The sequence below is a fragment of the Gossypium arboreum genome, chromosome 6, assembly GCF_025698485.1.
Source record: "Gossypium arboreum isolate Shixiya-1 chromosome 6, ASM2569848v2, whole genome shotgun sequence".
Taxonomy (NCBI): Eukaryota; Viridiplantae; Streptophyta; class Magnoliopsida; order Malvales; family Malvaceae; genus Gossypium; species Gossypium arboreum.
In genome coordinates this window covers 61,170,597-61,193,657 of record NC_069075.1, presented here as the reverse complement: position 1 = coordinate 61,193,657, position 23,061 = coordinate 61,170,597, and the positions used below count along the sequence as shown (strand labels likewise).

Sequence of the window (23,061 nt, the reverse complement as noted above, 5' to 3'; positions counted from 1 at the left end):
ACTTTTGCTCAGGCGGTGCCTCCAATATATCTCTTTAATTTATCATATATTCTGAAAGCCTACGGACTCATCTCTAAATTGTTCTTAAATTTTCAACCCTTCTTAGTTTCCCTTGTCATCTTGACATAAAACTTAGATCTCAATTTGGTTAATGGAGACTAGAATTTCAAGAAATCCAACAATCAAAGGGACCTGCACTCTTCCAAAATAATCATACAAATTTTCATCATCTATAAATCACAATCCAATAACATCTGAATCAAATTACAGTACACGTCATTACTCTCTAAATGAATAGGAAAATTTTCACTGTAAGCTTCATACAATTGTTTCTGTATAAACCTCAGAATAATAATTCTACGAATCAGATCCAATCTAAAATTCAACATTAGAAGTTGATCCTCACTGTACTCTTTTAGTTTACTACTCACTATCACATTTTCCTCTTTCTGCTACGGAAATAATTCTGATATAGCCTCGGAAATAATCCTTCTCATTCTCATCCTAATATCAATACTGGCAAAGGTAATTCTGGTAGATCCTGATACTCGGCTTTAACCCTATCAACAACTCAAATTTTCTATGACATCAAATGCTCCAAACTATCACATTACCTTATTTTCATGAAACACATCACCATTCATATAACGGTGCATTACTAAAAATTAGGAAATCTTTACTCAATGCAGACTAGTCCAGTTCAGACGCTTTGGTTAGCAATATTCTCATCTGTCCAAACCTTGCTAACATGTAATAAACTTTTCAGCTTTTGTAAGATGAAAACTTTATCATTCTTAGTAACTTCAACTCATATCAAAATTTTCTAAGAGATATACACTTCTCGTTCAGACTATTTGCCTTTTACTCGTAAAGAAATGAAATTCTATTATCAGACTTAAAAAAAATGATCCTGACATAATTTTCATATGAAATCTTTCAAATAAATAATTCACACAGATTAAACACCCGAGCCTATCTAAACACCGTTGAATGACATTTCAAGTAATCCTTTCTTCTAGTTACTAAACCATTCATCATGTAGCCCTTTACTATTCATTTCTTACGCTAATCAAAACCATCTCAATTGCATTAGCTCAAGTAACCAAAATATCTCAATTGAAGTCATTAATTATAATTGACTTACTTGAGAGAAGTAATCCACCATACCGATTGAAACTCGCACTTTTATCACTTATGCCTTTACTGTTGTCAAATCCTTACGCAGAAATTTGAGAAATTCCAATATTAAAATCACCACATTACCAAGATCAAATCAAAAGTATAGTCATGCATTTCGAACATAAGTCATAATTGAAAAGTATGGAATAAAGATAACAAGAAAACCGAATAAAGAAATCCAAGATACGATACTATGCTGGAAAATCAGAAACCTAACTTATAGGAAAATATAAAAGATCTCGAAAATTCCTCAAAGAAAAGAAATCCAGAAGAAAACATCATTTAATCTGACCAGAATCAAATATAATAAGAACAATGTATCTTCCCATACATATATATCAAATGGAGCATTAAGTAGAAGAAACAATATCATAATATCATACATATCCTCTCATCAATTCTTATCAGACGAAATGTAATAAAATGCCCGAGAAAATACAGTAATACAAATTATAAACCAGTCGGACTACCAATGCATCCATCTAACACCAATATTAGAAAACATTCCCATATAACAAGAATTTCTTCAAAAGATCAATAGCCATAGAATTTTTTTTTGAGAACGGATAAATACATAGAACATCTCAGAAGAAACTATTAAATCTGTCCAGCCGTAACTATCACACTCAAATATTACACATTTCAAATATCATTTACCACAACTAGTTCTGCCATCACAAATTTCATGTTAGATCTTTCACTAAAGAAGACCAGTTCTGAATAAATTTTGATTTACACTTTTCTCGACCTTGTATCTGAGTAATTCAATTTACCAAAGTAAATTCGTTCTTTAATTGGGACAATGCATAGCTCCAATAATCTTTATATCAACCTAATACTTTTCTAGCTCTAACTTTATTTACCAACTCATTATCAGTCTCTAATCATGTTTATGATTATTCTATCACTGAACTCTTTGGTTTCTCAACTAGAAACTTATTCAGTACAAATCTCATGAAATTCCATTATAAGCTCCACTTCGGTAAGGGGGAGGGGTTGTAGGGCCTCTGACTCGACTTTCTCATACATATACATATTACACAATTTCCATCATCATAACAACATCATCAAAATCATATCATTCATTCAGGCAATGCATCATTCATGTTGGTTTACACAAAATTTCTAGTTATCCCATTTAGATAAGTATACTTATGCATGCATCCTATTTTTTTTGGATAGATTAACTTATCCATTCATTTACTCAAACAAATCATACTCATGGCATCATATAAGGGCTAAACAAACATAGATATTTGCATCACAATCGCAACTTTCATTTCGTGCATCATCATATACATATCATAAACTTTTATTCATACTTTTCTGAATCGAGACTCATCATAATCGTAATTTTAATCAAACACCTTCGCATCACATTGAACATGGTCAATACAGCTCGGTTGGAGAGTACCTCTGTCTAAACAAGACAGTGCTCATACGCATCGAGAGGCATCACACTATCACGGATCCGTGGCATGTATAGCTAGACCCTTACACATGTTAGGTTAGTCCGAGAACCGACTAAACCATAGCTCTGATACCACAAAATGTAATGCCCCCGTACCCGAGACCATCGTCAGAGTCAAGCACGAGGTGTTAACGGACCTAATTCATTAATTAAACAGCTCAAACAATTTATTTTTAAAATTTCCAGATAAGCTGGCTAACTGCATAGTCGCTTAAAAATTTATATCTCGAGTTCCGAAACTCAAAATTAAGATCCGTAAATTTTTCCTGAAACTAGACTCATATATCTATCAACTAATTGTTTTCTAGAATTTTTGGTCGGGCCAGTTAGTACAGTTTATTAGTTAAAGTCTCCCCTGTTTTAGGGTTCGGCTACGCTGACCCCTGTGCACTACGAATCAAATTTATTTCTGTACAAAAATCCAATGACTATACCATTTGTTTCAATTAAAAATAGACTCAATAAGGAATCCATAAATTTAAATTTTTAGTCTAAATTATTTTTATACAAATTATGGTGAATTTATAAAGTCAGAACAAGGAATCTAGAAATTGCTCTGACCCTGTTTCAACAAAATGTAAATATCTCATAAAATACAACTCTTTTACCTATTTTGTTTCTTCCACGTGAAAACAGATTCATTAAGATTCAATTACATATTTTATTAATCATCGAATTATATATCTACTATTTTTAGTGATTTTTCAAACTCACATCACTGCTATTGTGTGATTCTGTTTTATAGCCAATTTCACCATTTTATGGATTTCCATAGATTAGTTAGCACATAAAGCATACGTGTTATCAAATATAATCTTGATTAGCCACTCCAATAGCTAATCATTCTCAAACATTTCCATGTCATCCATGAGCTATATCATAAGATTATATACACAAAAGGATTATAATGCTATACATGCCATATTCCCAAAATATGCAAGCCACCATACCAAGATGGTCCGTTGATAGTGTGAGCATGCCTCCGACCGTCCTGATCTCCAAACTGGCTTGTCAAAACTACAAGGAATGGAAGGGAAGGAGTAAGCATAAATTCTTAGTAAGTTCACATGCAAATAACAAATAACTTAACAAAGCAATTATACCAACCAACATTAACATAATATCGCCAAAACATATATCACATTTCTATTCATCATTCATCGTCTTACTACATTATTGTTGTCGTATCAAGTCTCAACCTGAGGGTTAAGTACATACCTATCCAAAGTGCCCATTCCACAACACTTACCAATATGTCACTTGCATCTTGAGTACTCTTCCATTTCACTAGAATTTTACCCGTTGAACACATCGGAATATAACTCGGATACATGGAAAGTTTGCACATAAGTGCCACATATGTAGCCAAGGTACCATGTAACCCACCCATAAGCGAACTCGGACTCAACTCAACGAGCTCGAGCGTTCGTATCCATAACTGAACTCGTACTCAACTCAACGAGTTCGGACGTTTGCATCCATAAGTGAACTCGGACTCAACTCAACGAGCTCGGATGCCTAGTTACATTTCACGAACTCGCACTCATCTCAACGAGTTCGGATGCCCAAATATCCAAATCTATTCCTAAGGTTCAACGGGACTTTCCTTGTTCGTACTCCTTTACCATTCTCCTTGGAATACCCATGATGATACTTCGGTAGTCTTTCACATTTTTCACATAATTCATAAAATTTTTGCATGTTGTCCAACAATGACCACAAAGCATAGAATTGCATGATAACAATCATAATATCGTATAAATAGCATTAAATGATTTAAAATAATGGTTATATTACAATATTTACATATGAACTTACCTTGTATGCGAAAATGGTCATTTTTACCATTTTGTCCACAACTTGGTATTTTGCCGATGTTTGCCCGAATTTTGATTTTCCTTGCTAGTCAAGGCTTAAAAGTGTTGAAACCATAGCTATGGTGGAGAGCAAAATTTGGCAGCAACTTATGGAGAAGATGATCATTTTTGTGTTATTTTTCCCATTTTATTTCATTTAATATCAAAATGACCAAAATGCCCTTCCTTATTAAACTTTCAAAAATTCCATCCATGTCCAATTTTTGTCCATAAACTTAGAAATTGGTCAAATTGCTATTTAAGACCTCCTAATTAATATTTCAAAGCAATTTCATACTAGAAACTTCTAGAATGCAAGTTTTGTAACTTATTCAATTTAGTCCCTAACTTCAAATTAAGCACTTTATGCATAGAATTTCTTCACGAAATTTTCACACAATCATGAAATCATATCATAGACCTCAAAATAATCATAAAATAATTATTTCTATCTCAGATTTGTGGTCCCGAAACACTATTCTGATTAGGCCCTAATTTGGGATATCACACAGACAGTGGGCCAATTTAGTGGAATGCATATAGAGGATCATCATCTTCATTTAAGACTATTTATGGATGTGAGTGACTCTTTCAAATTAGTAGGAGTTTTTGAAGATGCATTACGATCGAAGCTGTTCCCGTACTCACTAAGGGACAGATCTTGAGCCTGGTTGAATTCATTGCCACCAAACTTAATTTCTACATGGCAAGAGTTAGCTGAAAGATTCCTTATGAAGTATTTCCTGCCTAGTAAGAATGCTACGTTAAGGAACGAGATCACTTCTTTCCAACAGATGGATGATGAGTCCATGTATGAGGCATAGGAACGATACAAAGAGCTATTACGGAAATGCCCTTATCATGGAATCCCACATTGCATCCAACTTGAGACATTTTATAATGGTCTTAATGCTCACACGAGAATGGTAGTGGATGCTTCTACTAACGGTGCTCTTCTTTCTAAGTCCTATAATGAGGCTTACGAAATCATCGAGAGGATCGCCGGTAACAATTATCAATGGCCAACCAATCGAGCTGCGTCAGGAAGACGAATCGCTAGAATACATGAAGTGGACGCTCTCACTTCACTCGCGTCTTAGGTACCTTCAATATCCTCAATGCTTAAGAATCTTACCACTAATGGGTCTGACAGTTTTGTAGCCCAACCACCTCACCAATTTGAGAGTATAGCCTGTGTTTATTGTGGGGAGGGACATTTGTTCGAAGAATGTCCATCAAACTCTAAATCCGTATATTACATGGATAACCATAACCAAAATCGAGGAAGGTAAGGACTGCAATCCAACTTCTATAACCCATCGTGGTGAAACCACTCGAATTTTTCCTGGAGCAACGAAGGGGCTGGAACCAGTAACAACTACGCTCAACCTATACCGACTCAGCCGCCTAATTTTTCCCAACAAGCTAAGAAACCAGCTCAGGCCGAATCATCCAATAGCTTAGAGAATTTATTGAAGGCATACATGGAAAAAATGATGCCACTTTAAGGAATTTGGAGAATCAAATGGGCCAGCTGGCTTCTGAACTTAGAAACCAACCATAAGGTGCTTTACCTAGTGATACGGAGAATCCGAGGAATTCGAGGAAGGAGCATTGCAAAGTGTTGACATTGAGGAGCAGAAAGATAATAGAGCCCAACACTATTGAAGCTGAAAAGGAGCCAGTTGATGCTCAAGACTCAGAGGAAGTTCAACCGAGTGTTGAAATTCCAGTTGCACAAGAACCAAAATCTAAAAAACTCGACAAGGTATTTTCAAAACCAAATATTTTCGATCAACTAACAACTCCGTTAGATGAAGAATTACCGCAGAAAACGAATCAACCAATTCCAGTAAAGAAACCACCACCACCCTACCCTCAAAGACTTCAGAAGCAGAAGCAGGAAATTCAATTCAAGAAATTTCTAGACGTACTCAAGCAATTTCACATCAACATCCCGTTGGTTGAAGCACTTGAACAAATGCCGAACTACGTCAAGTTTATGAAGGATATCCTGTCAAAAAAATAAAGACTTGGAGAATTTGAGACGGTAGCTCTGGCGAAGGAATGCAGCATTGGAGCAACATATTGTGGTAAGGCTTTATGTGACTTAGGTGCGAGTATTAACTTGATGCCTATGTCAATATTTAGAAAGTTGGGAATAGGTGAAGTTAGACCTACTACGGTTACACTTTAGCTAGCAGATCGATCCTTAGCACATCCAGAAGGAAAAATCGATGACGTATTGGTACGTGTAGATAAATTTATCTTCCTTGCTGATTTTGTTATCCTAGATTTTGGAGTAGATAAAGAAGTGCCGATTATCCTAGGAAGACCGTTCTTAGCAACCGGAAGGACCCTTATTGATGTGCAGAAGGGTGAGGTTACGATGCGTGTTCAGGATGATCAGGTAACATTGAATGTTTTTAAGTCTATGCGATTTCCTGACACAATTGATGATTGTTCTGCAGTATCCGACTTAGAGGATTCATTAGTGGAAAAGGAGCTCAACTTTGTTGAGGATCCATTGGAACAAATTTTGAAATCAGATCCTCTAAATGATGAAGAGGAGGATGAATACTTAGCTTTGTTAGAAGCTAATCAAAGGTTATTTAGTCTGCAATCTCGCTTTGAATCTTTGGAGTTATAAAAGAGGGAGTATGCCCAACCAAAAGCGTCAATCGAGGAACCATCTAAATTAGAACTCAAGGTATTACCTTCACATTTAAAATATCTTTATTTAGGTAACGCTTCTACTTTGCCTGTGATTGTTTCAGCAAAATTAACTACTGAGCAAGAAGAGAAACTCATCTTGGTGTTGAAACAGTTCAAGAAGGCTATCAGATAGACCATAGCCAATATTTGCGGTATTAATCCATCTGTATGCATGCACAAGATTATCTTGGAAGATGGCGAAAAAGGAACAATTGATGGACAACGAAGACTAAACCCCATTATAAAGGATGTGGTGAAAAAGGAGATTATCAAGTGGTTAGATGCGGGTATCATTTATCCCATCTCAGAGAGTTAGTGGGTAAGTCCGGTCCAGTGTGTGCCAAAGAAGGGAAGTATCACAGTCATAGAGAATGAGAATAACGAGTTGATACCAACTAGAACAGTTATGGGATGGAGAATTTGAATTGATTACCGAAAACTGAACAAGGCGACTAGGAAAGATCACTTTCCTTTGCCATTCTTGGATCAGATGTTGGATAGACTCATGAGGCGAGACTATTACTGTTTTCTCAATGGATACTCGGGGTATAATTAGATTACAATAGCACCAGAAGATCAATACAAGACAACGTTCACCTGCCCGTATGATACATTTGCATTTAGACGCATGCCATTTGGTTTATGTAATGCACCTACTACATTTCAAAGGTGTATGATGTCTATTTTTACTGACATGGTTGAGAAGTACTTGGAAGTTTTTATGGATTACTTTTTAGTATTCGGTGATACTTATGATGATTGCTTAGCCAATCTAGCTAAGGTACTAAGGCGATGCGAAGAAATGAACCTAGTACTTAACTAGGAAAAGTGCCATTTCATGTACGAGAAGGAATTGTTCTAGGGCATCGGGTAACGAGACATGGAATCGAGGTAGATGTTATCGAGAAACTCCCACCTCCAACATCTGTAAAGGGTGTTAGGAGCTTTTTGGGCGACGCCAGGTTCTATCGAAGATTTATCAAGGACTTCTCCGAAATTACTAAACTCTTATGCAAATTATTAGAGAAGGACACGACGTTCAAGTTCGATGATGAATGCTTAAAGGCTTTCAAAGATTTAAAGAGTCGATTAGTTACGGCACCCATAATCGTCACACCAGACTGGGATTTTCCTTTTGAATTAATGTGTGATGCAAGCGACTTCGCAATTGAGGCTGTCATGGACCAGCAAAGGAACAAAGTTTTTCATCCCACCATCTATTATGCATGCCAGACTCTTATAGGAGCTCAATTGAACTATACGGTAACAGAAAAAGAGCTACTTGCGGTTGCATTTGCTTTTGACAAGTTTCAATCTTATCTTGTAGAGACGAAAGTAACTGTTTATACGAGCCACTCGGCAATTAAGTACTTACCAAGAAAGATGCCAAGCTGAGACTAATCTGGTAGGTGCTTCTACTTCAAGAGTTCGATTTAGAAATTCAAGATCGGAAGGGAGTAGAAAACCAAGTAACAGATCACTTGTCCAGATTAGAGCCGCAATAGGGAATTCACCTAGTATATCAATTCAGGAAACATTTCCAGATGAACACATACTGAAGGTAAGTCATGTCCATAGTACCCCTTGGTTTGCTAACATTGCTAACTATTTAGCTTGTGGTTTGATGCCAATTGATAAGACGTATCAACAAACGAGAAAGTTCTTTCACGATGTGAAGTACTATTTCTAGGAAGAGCCATATTTGTTTAAAAAGTGTGCAGATCAGATGATCAGGAGATGTGTGGTAGAAGATGAAGCACAAAATATTTTATACCATTGTCACTCAGCTCCGAGTGAAGGACATTTCGGAGGTACTCGTACAACGGCCAAAGTATTGCAAGCTGGATTCTTTTGGCCAACACTGTTCAAGGATGCATATGCGTACCTAAAGAGCTGGGAGCAATGTCAAAGGGTCGAAAATGTCACCAACAGAAATGAAATACATCGAACAAACATCGTTGAGGTAGAATTGCTCGATGTATGGTGTATTGATTTTCTTGGTCCTTTTCCTCCGTCTTTTGTTCACAAGTATATATTGGTAGCAGTAGATTATGTGTCCAAGTGGGTCGAGGCTGAAGCCTATCCGAAAAACGATGCTAGGGTTGTAATTAAGTTCTTGCAGAAACACGCGTTCACAAGGTTTGGAACCCCAAGACCTATCATTAGTGATGAAGGATCCCACTTTGTGAACAAGTGGTTAAAATGGTTATTAGACAAGCATGGAGTGAAACACAAGGTTGCAACAGCTTACCATCCGCAGATGAATGGGCAAGTTGAACTGGAAAATAAGGAAATCAAGGGCATACTTGAGAAAGTAGTTTGCCCAAACCGACGTGATTGGTCCAAAAGGTTGGATGATGCTTTATGGCCTTATAGAATAGCATACAAGACACCTTTAGGGATGTCACCTTATAGGTTGGTCTTTGGGAAAGCATGTCATCTACCTTTAGAGTTAGAGCACAAGGCTTACTGGGCTCTTCGACAACTCAACTTGGATCCTAAGCTTGCTAAAGAGAAACGGATGCTCCAACTCAATGAGCTAGAGGAACTCCGGCTATTCTCCTACGAAAATGCCAAATTACTCAAGGAAAGACTTAAGAAATGGCATGACAAGCACATTCGAGTTCGAGAATTTGAAGTAGATTAGCGAGTTTTGTTATTTAATTCCAAACTAAAATTATTTCCAGGTAAGCTAAAATCACGTTGGTCTGGTCCATTTACGATTCATCATGTCTATCCATACGAAGTTGTCGAGCTCCAAGGTCAGGGAGGTAATTTTCAAGTTAACGCTCAGCGCATGAAACACTATTGGGGAGATAAGATTGAACGAAATGAAATTTCGTACATTTTATCGAATGTTTAAAATTTTCCTACTTTCCTTTTTAATAAATGATTTAGGGTATATTTTTGGGATTAGTATGTTTAAATAAATTCTGTCTAGGAGATTGGAACTTAAGAGGGACCGCTTGTGACCCCTCCAATCTTTCCTGGGAATTGATTTTAACATAGTTTTCCTAAGAATTATTCTCTAAATAGAGATTTTAATCTTTGATTTTTCAAATAAAAAGGTCAATTTTGACCCGAGTTTTAAATTACGACTCAATTTCAAATTTTCATTAAGTCTAGGGACTTAATTGAAGTATATTTAAAATTTTGTTACTTTTTTCGTGAATAATAAAAACTAGATGCCTCTTTTAGTAAATATTTTCAAAAGGCTTCTAGAATAAATATTTTAGTTTAAAAAGGAAAAAATGATAATTATTAATATGTAATTATACCCTTTATAATATATATTAATTATTATCATTTTAGGATTTTATTTGATAAGTTTTTAATAAAGATAATAAGATGATAATATTTAATATATAATTATATCTATTATAATTTATATATTAATCTATATCAACTTAGCATAAAATTAGGATTAATTTTATTTTATCTTTGTTTAAAATAAATTAAATAGCAATTAATAATTTAATATGCATTTATCTAATTATTAATTTTGTTATCTTTATATAGGATTAGAACTTAGAATTTTTATTAATTAAATTGTTTTAAGAATTCTACTCTAATTCCTATTTCTCTCTCTATAAATACTACCCATCTTCCCATTCATCTAACACTTAAAACCCAAAGCACCAAAACACCAAAGTGGCGAAGCCCCTAGCAACAGCAGCACCAAGCAGTTGGCCAGCACACGCCCAGCTCCGTCGTACGCACATCCCGCGCACACAACGCGCACGTTGCCTTGAGCTGCCCCAGCCTCAGGTCGAGCCATGCCTTCACCCCATGCGCGATACCTGCCCTCCGCACCATTCTGCACGTGCTCAAGTCCTACCTGCTGCCGAACGCCCATGCTGCTGATTGCTTCCAGCCCTGCTGCGCATCACTGCTCCCACACGTACCACGCTCGTACGCCCTAACTACTTGTACGGCATTCTCCTTTCATCCACCCTAAGCCACAAACCCTCCAACCCTCCTGTTAAATTGCCATTTTTTTTCCTTCATTATTATTATTATTTTTCTAGAGTTCTTATATTTTTACAAAAAAAAGTGGTAAGACCTAGTTTTCTCTTAATTCTTAATTTTATTCAATGAATTATTTTTTAATTCATTGAATTATTAATAATTTTATTAAATCTTATTGAGAAAATAATTTTTTCCATCTTATGATCAGGTTAAACATGCCTCACAAGAGAACTCGTGCTTCCGCTCAAATTGATGAAACACAAAACAAGTTCCACTATGAAGAAGTCAAAGTGAGATATGAAAGTATCTTCAAAAATCAATAGATGCATCCAGAAAAAGGCTTTACATTAAAGGAGAGCAACTACCGAGACTTTATGTCACGTATTCGTCAAGTTGCTGAAACCCTCAATTGGGAGCTATTTTGTGAAAAGAGACCTAGTGTGGATGAGGAGCTAGTTCGTGAGTTCTATGCGAATTTAACTTTAAGCGAGATGACAGAAGTTTCAGTTCGCGGAATCAAGGTACCGATAAATTCAAATGCTATTAATGAGTTCTTTGAATTACCAGATTTCGAAAAAGATGAATATTTCACATTGATGAGCAATATCAAGCCTGAAAATTTGCAATAAATTCTCGAGGAACTGACAGTTCAGGGTTCTACATGGACTGTGTCAAAACAAGGAATCCACACTTGTCGAAGAGAATATTTGACACCACTCGCGAAGGTATGGTTTTACTTCATCTGATTCAGCCTTATGCCTAGCTCACATGGGACTATAATCTCATTAGAGCGAATGGTCTTATTGTACTCGATCCTAACTGGTAAGACCATTGATGTGGGGAAGATCATCATGAGGGAGATACGAAATTGTGCGTTAAACGCTCTGGCCCTGCTCATTTCCCCTTTACAATAACAGTTCTATCCTTGAAAGCTAAAATTCTCGCAAATGTAAGGAAGACAGGGTATAGCAAAGGCACAATCACAGATTGGGACAAATGAGTTGATGGCCTAGTGGTGGGCTTTAGAGTTTAATGTGTTGGATTTATGACACAAATGAGTTGATGGCCTAGTGGTGGTGGCATGAGTTGGCATGTAAGAGGACTTTGGTTCGAATCCCTTGGTTTAAATCCCTTGGCATGCAAAGGTTGATTATTTTTTTATGTTGGAACGGCAAGAGTTGGTGTCGGTTTTAAACTCTGGTGATGGAGGGTTCCCACATCGGGAAGCTAACATAAGAGTAGATGAAGAGTTGGCTTTAAATAGAGCAAACCATGAGGAGAGTAGGCATACCCTTCTTGGCTAACCCCTTTCGCTTTGTGACGTGCTCGTTTGGGTTGGGCGTCAGCTAAGAGTGTTTGGAGCGCGGATTAACTACAGTCTCCTAACAGGTGTGTATTTCTCATTACTCTAGCAGTAGAACGGCTATTTCGGGCCGCGATGGGCTGAAATGGGCCATGTGGTCCCAATGGGTCCATAGGCTCAAGTGGATAAGTTGTAGAATTACTAAAATACCCCTGTAGGTTAGGACTACCAATTTACCCCTGGAGGGTAAAATGACTATTTTGCCCCTCGTGCGTAAATGACTAACTTGTGTGATGATTGGGTTAGTTGACGTGGATTTATGTTAGTTATCGTTAATTCGTAAGTGTAATGTGTTAGTGATAGATTGTAGGATTATCACGTGGGAGATATCATCATCAATCGTCATCAACCAGGTGTGTAAACGACACCCTCCCTTAGACTGAATCGGTAAAAGTTGAAATACCAAAACGTTGGTATTTTATGAACTCGTGAGCATGCGAGCGCTCGTGAGACAGTTGTTAATGAATATGGTGCATTTGGATGATTAGAGTGCAGAGTGTGTATTTTCATGCACAATGGTATTTTTGGGCTTAATGGGCCGAAAACGGGCCCACTTTAGTAAAAAAGGCAAGGTAAGTACTTCTGATTACTTGGTAAACATTAGAATAAGTATGAAACCTTAGTAGTAGGTAATAATTATTGAAATACCCTTATGCAGGCAAAATTACAATTTTACCCATAGGGTTATTTTTTTTTCTGAAAAGCATGATGTTCTATTTCTGTATACGTATGCCATGACATATTATTTCTGTTGCATGAGACATGGGTTTATATTGATAGAGGAACCGTTCTGGTAGCTTCGCTGCAATCTGGTAGCTTTGCCACATATATCTGTTCTGGTGACTTCGTCACAATATCTACCAGCCTCGCTACAGTCTGGTGGCTTCGCTATGTATATAGATCTGTTCTGGTGGCCTAGCCACAATATCTGTGTCTGGTGACTTCGTCACAATATCTGGCAGCTTTGCTACAATTTCTATGGTGTGTAGCGGTTGGGTGGGTCGAGTAGTCTCCCCACATGGTGTAAGGCTGGTACGGGGGTGTTATGGATGGCTCTGGGTTGGGATTTCTACATTCATGATATATTTGTTTTGTAACTGCTATGGGTCTACGGGTTTCATTCTGATATCTGTACTGGGCCAAGGCCCAGATAAGTCTGACTCTAGGGTTTGATCTGTTTTGGGCTATTTTTGGGTTATGTTACACACTGAGTTTACCGAACTCACCCTTTATTTTCATCTCTGCAGGAAATCCCCAACCATAGTGGGCTTGGAGCTGCGAGGGATTTGGAGTGGCCACATTATCTGCAAAATTGGTTTTTCTAAGTTAGTTTATTTTTATTATTTTTTTATATTCTGATTTAATTTTGGGTTTTAAGTTGTAATAAGGCCGCTATTTAAATTTCTTTTTCCGTTATGGTTTTATTTTCTAATTATATTTATACTATGTGGAAACTGCTAGTGTTAGGCTGCGCGGGTTTTCAAAATTAATAAACATTTCCAAGACTCAACAAGCACAACAAATGGATAGCCTAAAGATTGATAAACTGACTTTTCATTCAACCGCTATTTTTACAAAGACCACCCCAATCACTTAAACCAATAAATGCATACTAAGTCGTAAGTCCATGTGACACGTTAGATCTGTCAATAATGCCTGGGCTGAGTTTGGGGTGTTACGTTTAGTGGTATCAGAGCCAAGTTGTAACAACTCGGCTGTGGAACGGGTCTAAAAATGAGAGTTTGTAAAGAAACATTGAATAAAGGTTTTCAAAAATCATTTTTTTTGGAACTATGCTTGTACAAAACCTTATCATGGTACTTTAGTTAGGGTAACACTGGAACTATAGAAACTCTGATAAGTAGACTGAGACTGTAGCTAGGCTACCGCAAAAGGAAACAAACTCAAATTCTGAATTACTGTTGTTCATAAGACATCTATAATAAAAACTAAAATATTAAACTGATTCATAAAATTCTTAAACAGATAATATGAAATGAGTACACGAGCAGCTCATAGAAGAGGCCGTGGACGTGGCCGAGGTAATGTTCAGGCTGAATTTTCGTCTTTAGGACATGTGCCGGTAGCAGATGCACAGGTACCACCAGCAACGGAGGTAGAGTCTCATGATCGAGGTGCCGGGGACGATGCTCTGTCCCAGGCAATGCTCCGAGTTTTGGAAAGGGTTTCTGGGACAAGCACGGGAAACAGAATTTAGGGGTCTATTCCTGAGCGGCTCCGAGCCAATGGAGCAGAGATATTTAAGGGCGTATCTGGTGTAGCTCCGAATGTGGCTGAGTGGAGGAGAAGCTTAAGGGAGCCATATGGTTACTCAGGGATGAGGCTTATCAGTGGTGGCTCACAGTGACAGATGGAACTCCTGCTAACAATGTGACTTGGGAGCTGTTTAAGACAGCCTTCAAAGGAAAGTATGTTGGGGCTAGTTACGTGGATGCTCGCTGGAAAGAATTTCTGAACCTGATCCAAGGGAGTAAGTCAGTGGCTAAGTATGAGTCTGAGTTTCTGAGACTGAGCCGGTATGCTTCTGGGATTGTCGCTACAGAGTATGAGCGTAGCGTACACTTCGATGATGGTCTGAGAGATGAACTTAGGGTGTTGATTGCTCCATAGAGGGAGTGTAACTTCGCTGCTTTAGTGGAGAAAGCTAAGATAGCTGAAGAAGTGAAGCATACAGAAAGATAGAATCGTGAGAAAGATCGAAACCATTTTAAGAGAGATTCAAGACTTTTAGGTGGTATAAACAGGAATGTTAAGAGAGCAAGGGTAATGGAGCCAGTTCGAGCAGTACCGATGAATGCTGTTAGACCACAGGGTTGTAAGAATTATGGGAAGATGCATATGGGCGAGTGTCGAAAACATTCTAGTGCTTGTTTTCGATGCGGATCTATGGAGCATAGGGTTAAGGATTGTCCCAAAAACCAGATCAGGTTCAAGTTTTAGAGCAGAGGGTCACTCAAACAGTGAAGGGTAGACCACCGTTTCCGAGAGGACGTGGGCAAGGCAGAGGTGGTAATGGAAATGGTTGAGGAAGAGGAGTGCCAGGCAGGGATGCTGGATTTGCTGAGGCTCGTCAGCCGGCGTTGGTGTATGCAGCTCGTCACCGAGAGGAGGGTGATGCACCTGACATCATAACTGGTACGTTTTTAATTTCCAGTATGCCGTACATTGCATTGATAGATGTTGGATCTACCCATTCATAAGTTGCATGTGCTATATCTGGGTCACTGGGTGTGCGCTCTGAGGAGACCGTGGGTGGGGTACCTGTACTAAGTCCTTTGGGTCACTTGGTTAGGGTAGATAAACTGTATAGAGATGCGCCTATAGAAACTCAAGGAAAATTTTTCTCTGGAGATCTGATAGAGCTACCTTTCGGAGAATTTGATCTCATTTTGGGAATGGATTGGCTTGTTAAGCACAGGGCTACTCTGGATTGTGCTACTAAGTGAATAATGTTAAAGACCACAAAGGATGAGGAGGTTTTGGTGATAGGCGAGCGTAGGGATTATCTGTCTAATGTGGTGTCAGCATTGAGAGCCGAGAAGTGGATTCGAAAGGGATGTGAGGCTTATTTGGCTTTTGTAAGCCAATCAAAAATTGAGGATCTGACAGTGGATAAAGTTAGAACCGTCAAGGATTTTCAAGATATTTTTCCAGAGGAGCTTCTGGGTTTGCCCCCGAACCGAGAGGTTGAGTTTGGAATTGACTTGTTGCCTGGAATAGCACAGATGTCCATTGCACCTTATAGGATGGCACCGAAGGAGTTGGTGAAGCTGAAAGCCCAAATTCAAGAGTTATTGGATAGAGGCTTCATTAGACCAAATGTGTCTCCGTGGGGAGCACCAGTGTTGTTCCTAAAGAAGAAAGATGGGTCAATGCGGATGTGCATCGATTATCGGTAGTTGAAAAAACTAACGATTAAGAACAAGTACCCACTACTGAGAATCAATGATTTATTCGACCAACTTAGAGGAGCTTCAGTATTTTTCAATATTGACCTTCGATCTGGGTATCATTAGTTGAGGGTTAAGGAGGTGGATATACATAAGACGACATTCAGAACTCGGTATGGTCACTATGAGTTCTTGGTTATGCCATTTGGGTTGACGAACGCACCTGCGGCATTTATAGATCTGATGAATCGAGTGTTCCAGCCATACCTGGATCGATTTGTAGTCGTCTTTATCAACGATATTCTGGTTTATTCTGAAACTAAGGAGAAGCATGATGAGCATCTTCGTATTGTGCTGCAAGTGCTGAGGGAGAAGGAGCTTTATACAAAATTCAGTAAGTGTGAGTTGTGGTTGAGAGAGGTAACTTTATTGGGGCATGTTGTCTCTGCTGAAGGGATCAAGGTGGACCCTCGAAAGATTGAAGCGATTCTGGAATGGAAACCACCGAGGTCAGTGTCAAAAATTCAAAGTTTTCTAGTTTTAGCTGGGTACTATAGAAGGTTTGTGGAAGGATTTTCTGTGATGGCAGCGCCTTTGACAAAGCTTATAAGGAAGGGAGTAATGTTTGTTTGGACTGAGAAATAACAGGAATCTTTTGAGAAGTTGAAGAAAGTTCTGACTGAGGCACATGTACTGATTCAGCCGAAGTCTAGAAAAGATTTTACTGTATACAGTGATGCATCACATGTAGGGTTGGGCTGTGTGCTGATTCAAGAGGGTAAAGTGGTTGCTTATGCATTGCGACAGCTTAAACCACATGAAGTTAACTATCCTACTCATGATCTGGAGTTGGCAGCGGTAATCTTTGCGCTTAAGATTTGGAGATATTACCTGTACGGAGAAAGGTGTATTATATACACAGATCATAAGAGTCTTAAGTACTTGCTGACTCAGAAGAAGCTGAACCTTAGGCAACGGAGATGGATAGAGTTGCTTAAGGATTATGACTGCGCGATTGAGTATCACCCAGGCAAAGCTAATGTGGTGGCTGATGCCCTAAGTCGTAGAACTGTATCTGATCTGAGAGCCATGTTTGCTCGTTTGAGTCTGTATGATGACGGTAGTCTATTAGCAGAACCTGGGTGGGTAAGATTAAGGAAAAACAGTCGAGGGATGAGTCACTGGTTTCTTGATTCCAGCAGGTTAAGAATGGGGATACTTCTGAGTTTGGACTGAACAGTGAGGGAGTTCTGTGTTACCGAGGTAGAGTTTGTATTCCGAAGGACTCTGACTTGAGGCAAGCAATTCTGAAAGAAGCTCATGGAGGTCTGTATGCTATGCATCCTAGAGGGAGTAAAATGTATCGCGACTTAAAGGAGTTGTATTGGTGGCCTGGATTGAAGCGAGAGGTAACGAAAGTTGTGGGAAAATGTCTGACTTGTCAGCAAGTGAAAGCTGAACATCAATTACCTTTCGGACTTTTGCAGCCAGTGAAAGTACCACTTTGGAAGTGGGAGAGGGTAACCATGGATTTTGTGAGTGGGTTACCCTTGACACCGTCGAAGAAGGACTCGATTTGGGTAATTGTGGATAGGTTGACCAAATTTCCTCATTTCATACCTGTCCACATTGATTATTCACTTTAGAAGTTAGCCAAATTGAGTACTCTGTGGGTGATATGGTCTTCTTGAAGGTTTCGCCTTGAAAGAAAATATTAAGGTTTGGGAGGAAAGGCAAGTTAAGTCTACAGTTCATTGGGCCTTATAGGATTCTTAAGCGAGTGGGTCTGTGGCTTATCAATTGGAGCTACCTCCAGAGTTGGATAGGATTCATGATGTCTTTCACGTCTCCATGTTAAGGCGGTATCGTTCTGACCCTACTCATGTTGTGCCGGTTGCAGAGATCAAGGTCAAAACAGACTTGACTTTTGAGGAAGAGCCTGTGCAGATTTTGGATCGATATGTTAAGATTTTGAGGAGGAAATCAATTCCGCTAGTAAAGGTGCTGTGGCGTAATCATGGCAAAGAGAAAGCTACTTGGGAGGCAAAAGTGGCGATGCGTCAACAATATCCTCATCTGTTTGATTCAGGTAAAATTTTGAGGACAAAATTTCTTTAAGGAGGGTAGAGTTGTAACGCCCCAATTTTCAGGTTTTCTATATTTCTGTGATTGTTAAAATTTGTGTGTGTTCTGGTTGGTTAATATATATATTTTAGTAGGTTAGTGGGCCTTTGGAAGGCCCAAACTTAAGTTTAATCCGTGGTAGTCTTCGGAATTTTAATTTTATGAATAGGTGATGCAATTGGCGTTTGGCCTTTTAAGAGTAAAGGGGTAAAATATGACACAAAAAGGAGTGTGGTGTAGTGGCAAGGTGGCGCCACTTAGAGGACAAGGAAGTGACGCCATAGAGGAAGCAAGGGGTCCAAGGTTCAAGTCTTGGCTCTTGCAATATATTTTGGTTTTTCTTTTCAATAAATCTGGAAGCAATTTGGTGCGCTTTAAAGTTTAATGTGTTGGATATATGACACAAATGAGTTGATAGCCTAGTGGTGGTGGCGTGAGTTGGCATGTGAGAGGACTTTGGTTCGAATCCATTGGCATGCAGAGGTTGATTATTTTGCTATGCTGGGACGACAAGAGTTGGTGTTAGTTTTAAACTCTGGTGATGGAGGGATCCCACATCGGGAAGCTAACATACGAGTAGATGGAGAGTTGGCTTTAAATAGAGCAAACCATAAGGAGAGTAGGCATACCCTTCTTGGCTGATCCCATTCGCTTTGTGACGTGCTCGTTTGGGTTGGGTGTCAGCTAAGAGTGTTTGGAGCACGGATTAACTGCAGTCTCCTAACAGGTGCGTATTTCTCATTACTCTCGCAGAAGGACAGCTATTTCGGGCCGCAATGGGCTGAAATGGGCCATGTGGTCACAATGGGTCTGTAGGCCCAAGTGGATAAGTTGTAGAATTACTAAAATACCACTATAGGGTAGGACTACCAATTTACCCCTGGAGGGTAAAATGACTATATTGCCCCTCGTGCGTAAATGACTAACTTGTGTGATGATTGGGTTAGTTGACGTGGATTTATGTTAGTTATCATTAATTCATAAGTCTAATGTGTTAGTGATCGATTGTAGGATTATCGCATAGGAGATATCGTCATCAATCATCATCAACCAGGTGTGTAAACGACACCCTCCCTTAGACTGAATCGGTAAAAGTCGAAATACCAAAACGTTGGTATTTTGTGAACTTGTGAGCGTGTGAGTGCTCGTGAGACAGTTGTTAATGAATATGGTGCATTTGGATGATTAGAGTGCAGAGTGTGCATTTTCGTGCACAACGGTATTTTGGGCTTAATGGGCCGAAAACAGGTCAATGGGCCAACGGGCCCACTTTGGTAAAAAGGCGAGGTAAGTACTTCTGATTACTTGGTAAACGTTAGAATAAGCATGAAACCTTAGCAATAGGTAATAATTACTGAAATACCTTTATGCAGGCAAAATTATGATTTTACCCCTAGTGTTATTTTTTTTCTGAAAAGCATGATGTTCTGTTTCTGTATACGTATGCCATGACATATTATATCTGGTGCATGGGACATGGGTTTATATTGATGGAGGAAGTGTTCTGGCAGCCTCGCTGCAATCTGGTGGCCTCACCTCATATATCTGTTCTGGTGACTTCGTCACAATGTTTGGTAGCCTCGCTGCAATCTGGTGGCTTCGCCATATATATATATCTGTTTTGGTGGCCTAGTCACAATATCTATATCTGGTGACTTCGTCACAATATCTGGCAGCTTCGTTGCAATTTCTGTAGTGTGTAGCGGTTGGGTGGGTCGAGTAGTCTTCCCACATGGTGTAAGGCTGGTAAGGTTGGGTAGGATTTCTGCATTCATGATATATTTGTTCTGTATCTGCTATGGGCCTATGGGTTTCATTCTGATATCTGTACTGGGCCAAGGCCCAGATAAGTCTGACTCTGAGGTTTGATCTATTTTGGGCTATGGTTGGGTTATGTTACACACTGAGTTTACCGAACTCACCCTTTATTTTCATCTCTGCATGAAACCCCCAACCATAATGGGCTTGGAGCCGCGAGAGATTCGGAGTGGCCACATCATCTGCAAAGTTGGTTTTTCTAAGTTAGTTTATTTTTATTATTATTTTTATATTCTAATTTAATTTTGGGTTTTAAGTTGTAAGAAGGCCGCTATTTAAATTTCTTTTTCCGCTATGGTTTTATTTTCTGATTATATTTATACTATGTGGAAACTGCTAGTGTTAGGCTGTGCGGGTTTTTAAAATTAATAAATGTTTCGAAGACTCAACAAGCACAACAAATGGATAGCCTAAATATTGATAAACCGGCTTTTCATTCAACCGCTATTTTTATAAAGACCACCCCAATCACTTAAACCAACTAATGCATACTAAGTCGTAAGTCATGTGACATGTCAGATCTGGCAATAACGTCTAGGCCGGGCCAAATGAGGCCTAAGGGTGAGCTAACATACTTTGTGAGTGTGCATGACACCATTAGAGGGCGTACCAACTCAATAATGATCATTGTGTTGAAACACGGGGAGTTTGATGTCGCAAAATAGGGCACAGAGAGCAAGAATTCCATGATTGTATTTAGTGTCGCGACACACCCCTGAAGCTACCTTGAGTACAAGCATACTGCCTTCGATGTTGTAACACAAGCACTAGGATGTCGTGACACCGGTCCTGTACGAGAAATACTTCAGAGCTAGAGGTGTTTTGGTCTACACAATCAAATATTAAACAGGAGAGCGTCAACTGACCTAGTGTTGGGGACAACAACAACTCTGAATCTATAAATAGGCTCATTTAACACATGTTATGGACAACTTTTCATATTGTATAATATTCTTTATAATTTCATTTTTTTAGTTTTTCCCTTTTCTTAGGCTTTAGGTTATTTTCAGTTTTGCATTTGTTAGGAGATCTAATTTGTCGAACTCGATAAACTTTTTTGTGGATTTCGTGCTTTAATTAAATACAATTTCGACTTCTCTTAAACCTTCGTCTTTTGATTTCCTATTAATGTTCATCTTCTATATCAATTTTATTATTTTTTGAGATCCATGAGGAACTAATCCTCTTATGGGGGATTAATGAGTGGAGGTATCAATAATTGATTATTGTGCATGGTTTTCTTAGCAGATCAACTATTTGGGAGAGGAAGAACTTAAAACCTAAGCTTGACAACCCTAGGATGTCATCTACGTGGGAATTAAGTAAAAATTAGTCTTGTAACATCCCGAATTAGGGCCACGTCGGAACAGTGGTTTTGGGAACACAAATTCGACACAGTAAAATTTTTTATTATATTTTTATGGTCTAAAATTTCACGGTATGATTTCGTGAAAATTGTGTTCGAAAATTTTGACATTTGGGCACTCAATTTGGTCAAAAGGACTAAATTGTAAAAAGTGCAAAAGTTGAGTTCTACAAGTTAGAGGTGTCTAATTCTTATGAAATTTTAAATTGGAGGCCCTTAAATTGTAATTAGACCATTGGATAATTTTTTGTACAAAAATGGACATGAAATGGGTGAAATAAAATATTTTTAAGTTAGGGGCATTTTGGTAATCTAGTAATTAAAATGAATTAAAAACAAAATTAAAAGCCAAATTTTGTCCATCTTCTACCCCATGGCCGAAACATGCATGGAGAAGACATAGCTAGGGTTTTTAAAGCTTCCAAGCTCGATTGTAAGTCCGTTCTAGCCCATTTTTAATGATTTTTACGTTTTTGAAATCCTCGTAACAAGATCTACTCATTTCTACCCATATTTTGAGCTAGGGTTTGTATTTAAAAATTTACCCATGGATGAAATGCATGTGTTTTGATGTCTAATGGTAGAAAATGAATGCTCGGTGTGTAATAAACAACCTTTACTAAGTGATTTTCGGTGAAATTGTCAAAAATGACCATTTTGCAAAAGTTACAAAATTTGTCATAAAAGTGTGATTTAGTGGAAATTAGGGGCTTCTATAGTTATGAAAATGATTCAGCTAGGATTAAAATGCAAGGAAATTGGATAAAAGTCATTTTACGAGTCTTGGGGCAAAAGTGCAAATATGTGAAAGTTTAGGTGTCAAAATGTAAATTTGTTAAAATATGATTTTTGGACCATATGTATAATGTGACTAATTATTAAGCTAAATGTGATATTATAAATCAAGGAAAATAAGATTTGGGCATAGATTGGGAATGAATGAGATTATGGACTAAATCGGAATAAATAGTCGTGCTCGCATTCGAGGTAAGTTTGTATGTAAATAATATATCAATTCTTTTTATGTTATTATATTTCGTTGTTATATGAGATGTGGCTGCCTATAGAATGATCATTTGATGTAAATTACGAATCAAAATAGACTATGAATGAATTTGTTAAATGTTGAAAAGTGAGGAATTTCCCAGTTGAACCTTCGGAATAGAAATGATACGAATGATCCATTGTGAGAACACATGTGTAGTACCATGTGTAGGCTACTATGTGTTTAATATGGTTTTAGGTCATGTGTTTAGTACTAAGTGCAGGCTACTACGTGTACTAGATAG

The 23,061-nt window shown here is 38.2% G+C and overlaps 1 non-coding gene across 1 annotated transcript; it reads right to left on the bottom strand.

Moving 5' to 3' along the window:
- Positions 1–5,267: 5,267 nt before the first annotated feature.
- Positions 5,268–5,374, bottom strand: LOC128294836 (small nucleolar RNA R71). Its single transcript, XR_008285143.1, has one exon. It is a non-coding gene; the product is annotated as a small nucleolar RNA R71 (small nucleolar RNA).
- Between the last annotated feature and the right edge of the window lie 17,687 nt (positions 5,375–23,061).